This window comes from Rhinoderma darwinii, chromosome 2 (assembly GCF_050947455.1).
Source record: "Rhinoderma darwinii isolate aRhiDar2 chromosome 2, aRhiDar2.hap1, whole genome shotgun sequence".
Classification (NCBI taxonomy): Eukaryota; Metazoa; Chordata; class Amphibia; order Anura; family Rhinodermatidae; genus Rhinoderma; species Rhinoderma darwinii.
The window spans coordinates 123370561-123383360 of record NC_134688.1 but is presented as its reverse complement, the minus strand read 5'-3'; the positions used below and the strand labels follow the sequence as shown (position 1 = coordinate 123383360).

At 43.0% G+C, this 12800-nt stretch overlaps 1 protein-coding gene across 2 annotated transcripts in view; it reads left to right on the top strand.

The window, feature by feature from the left end:
- The window catches only part of LRRC63 (leucine rich repeat containing 63), a 117686-nt gene that overhangs the window by 1856 nt on the left and 103030 nt on the right, over positions 1-12800 (top strand). For both annotated transcript variants that reach the window (XM_075850229.1, XM_075850231.1), the window contains exon 2: positions 4508-4603. The gene's annotated coding sequence lies outside the window, so the exon portion shown is untranslated. The remainder of the gene's footprint in view (positions 1-4507; positions 4604-12800) is intronic.

Genomic DNA, 12800 nt, shown 5'->3' with positions numbered 1-12800 from the left:
TTACGGACGTAATTGGAGCTGTTTTCCAATGGAGTCAATGAAAAACGGCTCCAATTACTTCCCAAGAAGTGTCCTGCACTTCTTTTGACGAGCCGTCTTTTTTACGCGCCATCTTTTGACAGCGCCGCGTAAAATGACAGGTCGTCGGCACAGTACATCGTAAAACCCATTAAAAGTAATGGGCAGATGTTTGTCGGTGTAATGGTGATTTGTGCATCAATTCCATTGAAAAAAGTGCTTTGCTAGTGAGTGGAAAACACATGCCACACGCAAAACACACTGATGCAATAAAGCAACATACGGACAGATTTACGCACGTTTTTTACGCGCTTAAATCTGTCACGCTCGTGCGAATGTAGCCTAAGGCCTAATTCACACGAGCTTGTTCGGCCAGTGATATATACGGTCCGCATGTCAGCCACATTTCCCGGACTGAACACAGTGCAGGGAGCCAAGCTCCTAGCATCATAGTTATCTATGACGCTAGGTATCCCTGCCTCCCCGCGGAACTACTGTCACGTGATGAAAACATTATTACAGTACGGGACAGTTTTCCCGCAGCGAGGCAGGGACTCTTGGCATCGTACATAACTATGATGCTAGTAGCGTTCCTCCCTGCACTGTGTTCGGTCCGGGAAATACTGCCGACATGCGGACCGTATATCACGGACCAAACACGGTCGTTTGAATTAGGCCTAAGAGACTTGCCACAGAAGTGATGTCCAAAGAGTAGTCAAATCACATGCAGACTTTGGGGGTAATTTATCAACCTTTCTACACCAGAGAGTCCCCCACACTTGAGCAATCGCCTTCATTGTGGATAGAGAGGGGTGAAAATTCGTCTGAAAGAATAGCATTGCTTTCAAATGGGAAGATATGGAGTGATTTCCTAGAAGAAGCGATTCAATATGAACCCAGAGTTTAGAGGAGTCCGATACCCAGAGAGATTTCATTTGATCCAGTATAACTGCTCTATAGTAGCATAGAATCGAAGGAGCATTCAGACCACCCCTAAGGTTAGGCATATACAATATGTCTGGTTTGACTCTAGATTTCCAGGTTTCCCCATATAAAAGACTGTCGTAAAGATTGTATTTTTCGAATAAATGAAATAGGGAGGAATATTGGAACATTGCGAAACATGTAGAGGATATTAGGAAGAATGACTGTTTTGATTGTTGATATTCTGCCTAGCCATGAAATACCCTGGAGTCTCAACCTTTGTATATCTTCCTTAATTGTAGTCAGAAGGGGAATATAGTTTGTTTTAAATAAGTTAGATGCTGGGTAGGAGATATCGATACCTATGTAATGACATGAATTTTGAACCCATTTAAAGTTGTAAGTGGACTTGAGAATAGCCACCACAGACTTTTTCAAACCCAAATTAAGAATCTGGGATTTAGAGGAATTGATCTTGAAATAGGAGGCAGCAGTAAATTTTTGAATAATCTCTGTTATTGAAGGTAGTGACACTACCGGATTTGTTAAGGCTATGAGAACATCATCGGCAAATAGGCCGATGCATTGCTCAAAATCCCCAATCTTTATTCCCGTGATATTATTTGGCAAACTAATTTTTTCTGCGAAGGGTTCCATCAATAATGCAAAACTTAGAGGTGACATCGGGCAACCCCGTCTAGTTCCGTTTGTATTTGAAAGTATTTAGAGAGAAAACCCGAGGAGTAAACGGATGCATTAGGCTTAGAATACAGTGCTAGAAGAGCTGAGAGGTAGGGATTTTCAGAACCAAATTTGCCTAGAAACTATTCCAAATACTTCCAATTGACTCTGTCGAACGAGAAGAGAAGGCACTCCATTAGAATCCACTATTTCCACAAGATCCAAGAAACGTCTTGTACCATCAGATGTCTGACAACCCTTTACAAAACCCACTGTAATGATGGGGGTAGGGAAACAGACAAGTGAGCCCTAATCTACCCGCCACTCAGTCCCTGCCTAATTGCAACGACCCGCCCTAGGCGACGGGGTACAACTGGACAGTCCCTACGCTCAATAAGTGCACGACGGACAAACAGACAAGGGTACACAGAAGCTAAGGGAAATGGGGCAGTTGCCCACGGCAACACCGTGAGCAACAAGAGTGGTGAACGAGCCGAGTCAAACCAGGAGTGTACGAGGTACCAAACGCAGAGCAGGAGAGTAGTGAACAAGCCGAGTCAAACCAGGAGTGTACGAGGTATCAAACGCAGAGCAGGAGAGTAGTCAGTAAGCCAGGGTCAGTATGAAGCAGGGACAAATAGTACAAGAAGCTGCAGCAGGGCCAGGAAACCAAACGAGAAGAATCACAAGCAAGGAGGAACAGGAAAGGCAGGTATAAATAGACAGAGGGTGGGAGCTAGCTCAGTCTGGCCAGGCTGTGATAGGCTCTCCCACTCCTAAGCCTGCCATCCTGAGTGGTGGAAGATGGAGTCAGTCTCACAGACATAGAAACAGGTGCAGACTGATTACCTATGGGCGTTGACACAGAAGCTGTGCCTGGCAGATCCTTTACACCCACTTGATCATTTTTGACCAACTGGAGAAGAATATTAACTAGGCGTCTTGCCAATAGTTTGGCATATATTTTCAGGTCTGTACTTAGGAGAGAAATGGGACGAAAGTTTGGAGGGGAGTCTGGTGATTTATGTGGTTTGGGAAGAGTGATTATTAACACATGGATTATTTCTTGTAGACATCTTGTAATGACGGGGGTAGGGAAACGGACAAGTGAGCCCTAATCTACCCGCCACTCTGTCCCTGCCTACTTGCAACGACCCGCCCTAGGCGACGGGGTACAACTGGGCGGCGGTCCCTACGCTCAGTAAGTGCAAGAGACAAACAGACAAGGGAACACAAAGCAAAGGGAAATGGGGCAGTTGCCCACGGCAACACCGTGAGCAACAAGAGTGGTGAACGAGCCGAGTCAAACCAGGAGTGCACGAGGTACCAAGCGCAGAGCAGGAGAGTAGTCAGAAAGCCAGGGTCAGTATGGAGCAGGATCAAATAGTCAGAAGCTGTAGCTGGGCCAGGAAACCACACGAGAAGAATCACAAGCAAAGGAGGAACAGGAAAGGCAGGTATAAATAGACAGAGGGCGGGAGCTAGCTCCGTCTGGCCAGGCTGCGATAGGCTCTCCCACTCCTAAGCCTGCCATCCTGAGTGGTGGAAGCTGGAGTAAGTCTCAGAGACATAGACTCAGGTGCAGACTGATTACCTATGGGCGTATACACAGAAGTTGTGCCTGGCAGATCCTTTACACATCTATCTGTAGACATGTATTGGTTAAAAGTTTTGAGTAGAAAGGGACAAAAATATGCGAAAATTGTTTATAATATTCGTTTTTTAGTCCATCAGGGCCTGGGGATTTATTAGGTTTCAAAGAGACTATTGTGTCACTAATTTCTCTTAAAGATATTTCCCGATTTAATAAGTCTTTTTGAGCTAACGAAATTGTAGGTAAGGAGATATCCTTTAGGAAATCATTTATTATTTCCGAGTTTGGTTATGGAGTATCACTTGATCTCTCAGGTTGTACAAGTTACTGTAGTAATCTGCAAAAGTCTCAGCGATCTTCTGCGGGTTAAGGATTTTGTTACCATGAGCGTCAAGAATATATGGGATTTTTGACTTTGCCTCTCTATACTTGATTTTATTCGCTAAAAGTGTGGTTGCTTTATTTCCTTGCCAATAGAGGACATGTTTATTTTTCCTTAGATTGAGTTCTGTCACGATCTGTGGATATATGGACCCACTGGGCCGCACCGCCGTAGTAGGGTAGCAGCTGGCCAAACAACAGAGTACCAAGTCAATATAAAGTCCAAGCACAAGGGTACCTGTAATAGTCCAGACAGTAGCAACTGCTTAGGCACAGATGGGACCTTGGTGGCAGGTGGTGCAAAACGTGGCAGATGACACCAGACGTGGTATAAGTCAGCAGGCGTAGTAAACGGCACAACGCGACTCAAACACTAGAGATGGCACAGGAACAAATACAGCACGGGATACAGGTAGCAGGGCACAGGAACACAGGGAACAGGATACGACTAAGAAACCATTTGCAAGACTAACAGAGGAATATAAACAACACTCTGGCAAGGAGTGAAAGGGCAGGGGCCCTTTAATAGTCCAGGGTGATCAGGGCTAATTAGAACCATATTTTCATGTGCGCGCGCTGGCCCTTTATGGCCGGGCACGAGCGTGTGCACGCACCCTATGGAACACTGCAGAGTGGAGCGGAAGTGAGTGCTGGCGTCTCTTGGGGAGGAGAAATGCGGGCCAGCACTCACAGATCCATGCCCGCGGCCGTCGAGGGGTGAGTCAGAACGACAGTACCCGGCCGTTGACAGTACAAGTTCATATCTATTTTGCATAAACATTTATAGTTGTTTCTTTATTTCCAAGTTGATTGCAAAAGAAAATGTCAATTTATTCTTATCTTCTAACATTTTTATCTTGTTCAAAAGATTATCTATGTTAGCTGCTCGTTTTTTCTTTTCCGTTGCAGCAATCAAGTGTGTGCCAATTAAGTCTCCAAGGGGAAGAAGGCGGGTTGTTGAATTCCTCAGAAATAGCTATGGATATGGGAGCATGTTCAGACCAGGTAATTAAATCAATCTTAGAATGTAAAATTTTTTGCAATAACCATTTTTCCGTGAGGAATAGATCAATACGGGAGTAAATTTTATGAGGATTGGAGAAGAAAGTGTAATCTCTCTCATTAGCATGAAGAATTCTCCAAGCATCATACAAGCTCTCTTTGAAGAGTAGATGTGAAATACCCAGTTCTGTGGCAGAAGAGGAGCGAGGGGATCTATGTCAGGATCTGGAACAATGTTAAAATCCCCACAAAAAAATTAATGAACCCTTCTTAATACTATTAGCTAATTCAATCGTGTTCTTAATAAATTTGGTCTGGTGGGAATTAGGAGCATCTAAACATACTAAAGTATAGGGAATATTGTTAATATTACAAAGCACAATAAGATATCTACCTTCAGGGTCTGATAAGGATGAAATCAGTTGAAAGGCGATATTATTTCTAAACGCCATCATTACTCCACTGTTTTTACTGACAGCATGTGAAAAATATATATTTGGGAAGTTACGATTAATCACTCTTTTCGCATCTACCTCATTTAAATGCGTTTCCTGGACACAGTGTACATCACATTTTTGCTCCCGGGCTTCTCTCCATAAGAGAGAGCGTTCAAAAGGGCTGTTTAAACCTTTTACATTAAGAGAGCGGATATTAAGTATTATTAAAAAGAGTGTGAAGGCTACAGAAATATTCCCAATATAAACATCATGTATGAATGCTCTAAAAATTTCACAGAAGGTAGATACAGTATACAAAGATCCCATCATTCCGCACAAGGTGAAGAACAAATTAACATAACAAGTAACGTAATAAAAAACATAAAACGTACTTTCAGATACAGTCCAGGTTACATATGAACCAAGTTCGAACATCTTGTTGAGGAGGGTGAAGAACAAAACATATGAGAGGAGTGCAGAACCCGGATCTACACAGAGCCCATATATAGCAAATGGACAAATAAAAATAAAATATAGATGAGTTCCTTTTCGATAAAAAGAGAAGTCAATGTCACGATGAATATCAAATATACTATGAAGTGGTCAGGAGAACAACCTTAAAGAGGCTCTGTCACCAGATTTTGCAACCCCTATCTGCTTTTGCAGCAGATCGGCGCTGCAGTGTAGATTACAGTAACGTTTTTATTTTTAAAAAACAAGCATTTTTGGCCAAGTTATGGCCATTTTTGTATTTATGCAAATGAGGCTTGCAAAAGTACAACTGGGCGTGTTGAAAAGTAAAAGTACAACTGGGCGTGTATTATGTGCGTACATCGGGGCGTTTTTACTTCTTTTACTAGCTGGGCGTTCTGACGAGAAGTATCATCCACTTCTCTTCAGAACGCCCAGCTTCTGTCAGTGCAGACACAGCCGTGTTCTCGAGAGATCACGCTGTGACGTCACTCACAGGTCCTGCATCGTGTCGGCCACATCGGCACCAGAGGCTACAGTTGATTCTGCAGCAGCATCAGCGTTTGCAGGTAAGTAGCTACATCGACTTACCTGCAAACGCCGATGCTGCTGCAGAATCAACTGTAGCCTCTGGTGCCGATGTGTCCTCGCTCGTCCGACACGATGCAGGACCTGGGGAAGTGACGTCACAGCGTGATCTCTCGAGAACACGGCTGTGTCTGCACTGCCAGAAGCTGGGCGTTCTGAAGAGAAGTGGATGATACTTCTCGTCAGAAAGCCCAGCTAGTAAAAGTAGTAAACACGCCCCGATGTACGCACATAATACACGCCCAGTTGGACTTTTACTTTTCAACACGCCCAGTTGTACTTTTGCAAGCCTCATTTGCATAAATACAAAAATGATCATAACTTGGCCAAAAATGCTCGTTTTTTAAAAATAAAAACGTTACTGTAATCTACATTGCAGCGCCGATCTGCTGCAATAGCAGATAGGGGTTGCAAAATCTGGTGACAGAGCCTCTTTAAGTTATCATGGTGATCCAGAGTACAACATGAAATACCTGAATCTCTGAAGACAGGAAAGTTCAAGTGTCCTCTAATAGAAGAGCTTTCTGACCAATTGTGGTCCACTCTTGAGGAATAGTTGGAGGTTTCTTTCTGGCTCGAGAGATGTCACCATCTTGTGGAGTAGAGAGGGACCATTTCTTGAGAAGGGTGGCTGCATCTTTAGGGGTTAGAAATGACGTGAGTAAATCCATGTCTTGTTATAATCAGCTTTACAGGATAACCCCATTTATACGAGATATTGTTCTCAAAATTCTGGTATATGGAATGAACTCTCTCCATCTTGATAGTGTAGCTGGTGAAAGATCGGAAAACAGCGAGATTTTCTCAAAGTGTTCAAGAAGATCTTTTTTGTGCATGGCTGTTTTCATCAGCGCCTCTTTAAAATGGTATAAATGCAGGCGCGCCAGAACATCTCTTGGAGCACTCGCTGGTATAGATTTCGGTTTTGGAATCCTGTGAGCTCTGTCGATTAATGTCTCTTTCAGCAGCTTCAGGGATTTGAGTTACAAATAGGTCAGTAAGAAATTCTGAAAGTTGAGCGTTAGTAAGGGTATGTGCACACGATAACGACCATTACGTCTGAAATTACGGAGCTGTTTTCAGGGAAAAACAGCTCCTGTATTTCAGACGTAATTGCTCGTACTCGCGTTTTGCGAGGCGTCAATTACGGACGTAATTTTGAGCTGTTCTTCATTGAATTCAATGAAAAAACGGCTCAAATTACGTCCCAAGAAGTGTCCTGCAGTTCTTTGATGAGGCAGTCATTTTACGCGTCGTCTTTTGACAGCGACGCGTAAAATGACAGGTCGTCGGCACAGTACATCGGCAAACCCATTCAAATTAATGGGCAGATGTTTGCCGACGTATTGGAGCTGTATTTTCAGAGGTAAATCGAGGCATAAAACGCCTCGTTTACGCCTGAAAATAGGTTGTGTGAACCCAGCCCTACTGATTCAGGAATGTTACGGAATCCGATGTTGTTCCTCCTAGAACGATCCTCCGAATCTGCTAATTTTAGCTTTATAATATAGAAGTCGTCCTCCATCTCGTTATGCGTATCCACCAAACAGTTATGTGCCCCCACAAATTCCTCAATTTTTTCTTCCAGATGAGCAGTACGCTCACTTATGTTGTTAATATCCGCTCCCAAGGATGAAATAGCAGTGTGTATATCGTTGTGAAAAGACTCTCTGACGTCTTGTAGCAGGATTTTCATTTCTGCAGAAGAAATTGATTCAATCTTTTGAGAAGCTGCAGTATTGCTATTGCTGCTACATGGCAAGGAGAGAAAAGGAGAGGTTAATTTCCCAGGAGTGGTATGTAGAGAGGGATACGTGGGGGAAGCCTGAGATGTTTTGGGGAGATCTTCAGGTGGCAAAGGACTTGCAGAGGCAGAATATGAGGAAGTGCTTTCCTCCTATGCAGTATGTCGGGTATCCAGCCGCCGGCGTGTTCTGGTGCCATTTTGTGAGGAGGACGGTGCTAAAACGGCGTGCGTTTTGGCGGACTAGGAGCTTTTTTCCTGCTCCTAGTCATGATATAAAGGTTGCTCAGGGTTCCAGGGAGTGTTGCCAACACTAAAGGATCGTGTCAGCGATATTCAATACTGCTGTATAAGCCACTCAATGGATATGGTCTCCGGGGCTCCGTCCTCACGCAGCCTCTTTCCTTGGCATCCGACCACGTCCCATTCACTTCTAATGAAAAAACATGGGTCAAAATGCTCACTACACCCCTTAATATGTCCTACAGGATGTAGTTTCCATGATAGGGGTCTCTATGTGGGGGTTCGTTCTACTATTTGACCTCAGAGCCCTGCAATTGTGGGCCAATGCCCTGAAAATCACCAAAACAGGCCTCAAATGCGCATGTTGCTCTTTAATTCTGAGCCATGTCATTTATCAAATAAGTGCCTTGAAGGGTGTAGTTTCTAAAATGGGGTCACTTCTTGGGGGCTTCCACTGTACTCTGGTACCTCAGGGGTTTCTCAGGCCCAAAAAACACATAAGTAAGATCTACATGCCAAATAGCGCTCCTGCCTTTCTGAGCCCTGCCGTGTGTCCAAGCAGCGGTTTATGACCACATATTGGGTAATTCCATACTCCGGAGAAACTGCATTACAATTGTTGGGGTGCTTTTTCTCCTTTATCCCTTGTGAAAATGAGAAAATTCAACATTTTAGTGTAAGAAATGTTGATATTAATTTTAACGGCCTAATTTCACTAAATTCAGCAAAAAAACTGTGGGGTCTAAATGCTCACTATACCTTTCGATAAATTCCATAAGGGGTGTAATTTCCAAAATGGGGGTCACTTTTGTGGGGTTTCCACTGCTTTGTCCCTCAGGGGCTTTGCAAATGCGACATGGCACCAAAAACCATTCTAGCAAAATTTGAGCTCCAAAAGCCAAATAGCAGTCCTTCCATTCTGAGGGCTGCCGTGTGTTTAACCCCTTCCCGCCGCAGCCATTTTTCAGATTTTCATTTTCGTTTTTTTCCTCCCTATCTTCCAAAAGCCATAACTTTTTTATTTTTCCGTCTATATAGTCCTATGAGAGCTTGATTTTTGCGGGACGAGTTGTAGTTTTTCATAGCACCATTTATTGTGCCATAAAATGTACTAGGAAATTCGGGAAAAATTATTTGTGGGGTAGAAAATGAAAAAAACAGCGATTCCTCCATTGTTTTTTGCGCTTCGTTTTTATGGAATTCACTGTGCAATTAAAACATGTTAACTTTATTCTGTGGGTCAATACATTTACAGCGATACCAAATATATATAGTTTTTTTCTATATTTTACTACTTTTACAAGTAAAAACCTAAGTGTCAAAAATTAAATTAATTTTGTGTCGGCAGATTCTGAGAGCCATAACTTTTTTATTTTTCCGTCAATTAAGTGGTATGAAAGCTTATTTTTTGCGGGATAAGCTGTAATTTTTAATGATACCATTTTGGGGAACATGTGACGTTTTGATCACTTTTAATTTCATTTTTTGTGGGAGATGAGGTGAACAAAAAATAGCTATTCTGGCGTTTACAATTTTTTTTTTTTACAGCGTACACCGTGCGGGTTACATAATGATATATTGTAATAGTTCAGACTTTTACGGATGCGGAGATACCAATTATGTTTATTTATTTATTTTTTTACTATGCTCTAGGGGGAAAATGGGAAAAGGGTTTTTCTTTTAACTTTACATTTTTTTATTTTTTTGGTTACATAAAAAAAACCTTTATTTTACAAATTGTAACTTTTTTTATTAGTCCCCCAAGGGGACTTCAACCAGTGATCTAATACTAATGTATTGCAGTATATCGTGATTCTGACAGGCTTCTATTAAGCCCTGAGGCAGGGCTTAATAGGAGCACAAAGATAGCGGACCTGGGAGCCTTCATTAGGCCCCCAGGCAGCCGTAGCAACCATCGCTACCCCACGATTTCATTCCGGGGGGGGGGGCGCAATGCGCTGTTAGAGGGGGTGGCCCCTCTCTTTCTAACGATTTAAATGCTGCGGTTGCTTTTGACCGCGGCATGTAACGAGTTAAACGAGCGGGATCGCGCTCTAGCGCGATCCCGCTTGTTACTCTGAAGTGTCGGCTGTAACATACAGCTGATGCCGGCATCGTATGGAGCGGGTTCACTCCGTGTGCCCATTCGATACTTCCCCTACAGGACTTTGGCGTATGGATACGTCATATTTCGGGAAGGGGTTATTAAACATAAGTTTATGACCTTTCCGTATTCGGGAGAAATTGCTTTACAAATGTTGGGGTGCTTTTTCTCCTTTATCCCTTGTAAAAATTAAAACATATGTTTTATTTGAAAAAAAATGTAGATTTTCACTCTTATGGCTTAATTCAAAGATATTTAGCAAAAAAACCTGTGGAATCAAAATGCTCACTACACCCCTAGATTAATTCCTTGGGTGTAGTTTCCAAAATTGTGTCTTTTTTAGGGTTTTCCCTATGTTTTGGCACCACAAGACCTCTTCAAACCTGACATGGTGCCTAAAATATTTTCTAATACAAATGAGTCCTGAAAATCCACTAGGTGCTCCCTTGCTTCTGAGGCCTGGGTTTCAGTTTAATCTCCCATTTTCTTTAATTAGTGAAAAGCGTATAAAGGGTTAAGACACTCTCTGAATGCTGTTTTGAATACTTTGATGGGTACTGTTTTTAACCCCTATCCGCACGAGGAAGTAACTGTACGTCGTTGCGGGAGGTTACTTCCCGCACGAGGACGTACAGTTACTGAGTTTTTCCCAGTGCACACTGTCGGCGACAGTGTGCACGGGAACCAGGAGGTCAGCTGTCCCCGACAGCTGACACTCCACTCTTGCCGACCAGCGATCCTTTGCCGCTGATTTCGGCGAATTAACCCCTTAAATTCGGCGATCGGTTGCAATCGCCGAATTTTGGGGGTTTCTAACATATCGGCAGACCCCGGTCCGAAATCGCAGGGTTTGCCGATAGTATGGCAAACGGAAGCCAAACAATGGCTTCCATGTCTGCCATGGACGGAAGCCCATCAGGACCAACCTTCGGCTGGTCCTGATAGGCTTCCTGTCAGAGTGACAGGAAGTCACTGTGTCGTTCCCGATGCACACTGTCAGCGACAAGGTGTGCATCGGGAACTTGGAGATCAGCTGTCCCCGACAGCTGACACTCCAGTGTTGCCGATCAGCGGCTCATCGCCGCTGATTTCGGCAATTAACCCGTTACATGCGGGGCTCGATTGCGATCTCCGCATGTAGGGGGTTTGTAGCACATCAGCAGCCCCCATGCAATCATGGGGGCTGCTGATGCTTGTGATGGCACATGGGGGCCAGACAACGGCCCCCGGGTTTGCCATGTATGGAAACCTATGAGGATCAGCCTCTGCTGATCCTCGTAGACCAACTGTCAGAGTGACTGTGATGTCACACTGACAGTTGGAATACGTTACACTACCTAGGTAGTGTAATGTATTCTAGCAGCGATCAGAGCTGCAGGTCAAAAAAATAAAGTGTAAAAAGTAAAAGAAAAGTTAATAAACAAAAAAATAAAGTGTAAAAAGTAAAAAAAGTTAATAAAAATGTTTTATAAAAGTGTAAAAATAAGTTTTTGTCTTCCTATAAGTCATTTATTATAGGGAAAAAATGAAAACGTTAAAAAAAAAAGTACACATATTTGGTATCACCGTGTTCATAACGACCCAAACTATGAAACTATAATGTTAATTTTTCCGCACGGTGAACGCCGCAAACAAAATAAACGGAAAACGATGTCAGCATCTCTATTTTTTGGTCCCTACCCCTCCCAAGATATAGAATAAAAAGTGATAAAAAAGTCGCATTTACCCCAAAATAGTACCAATAAAAACTACAACCCGTACCGCAAAAAACAAGACCTCACACAGCTTTATTGACGAAAAAGTAAAAAAGTTACGGCTCAGAATAGCGTGTCTCAGAAAATAAATTATTTTATAGAAACTTAATTTTATTGTGCAAACGCTGCAAAACTTTAAAAAAAACTATACACATATGGTATCGGCGTAATTGTACCGACCCGCAGAATAAAGTAAAACGTCATTTATTGCGCACGGTGAACGCTGTAAGAAATAAAGAATTTAAAGCGCCAAAATCGTTGTTTTTTGGTCACCTTTGCTCTAAAAAAGATCCTGTGGGGTCAAAATGCTCACTATACCCCTAGAAAAATTCCTTGAGGGGTGTAGTTTCCAAAATAGGGTCACTTTTGGGGGGTTTCCACTGTTTTGGTCCCTCCGGGGCGTTGCAAACCCGACACGGCACTGAAAACCAATCCAGCAAAATCTGCGCTCCAAAATCCAAAAGGCCCTCCTGAGCCCTGCTGTGGGTCCAAACATCAGTTTACCACATATGGGGTATTGCCGTAATCGGGAGAAATTGCTTTACAAATGTTGGCCGGCTTTTTCTCCTTTATTCCTTGAAAAATGAAAAAATTCTATGTTTCCACAGAAAAATAGGTGATTTTCATCTTCACAGACTAATTCCACTAAATTCTGCAAAAAAACTGTGGGGTCAAAATGCTAACTATACCCCTAGAAAAATGCCTTGAGGGGTGTCGTTTCCAAAATGGGGTCACTTTTGGGGGGTTTCGACTGTTTAGGTACCACAAGACCTCCTCAAACCTGACATGGTGCCTAAAATATATTCCTAAAAAAAGGAGGCCCCAAAATCCACTGGGTGCTCCTTTGCTTCTGAGGCCG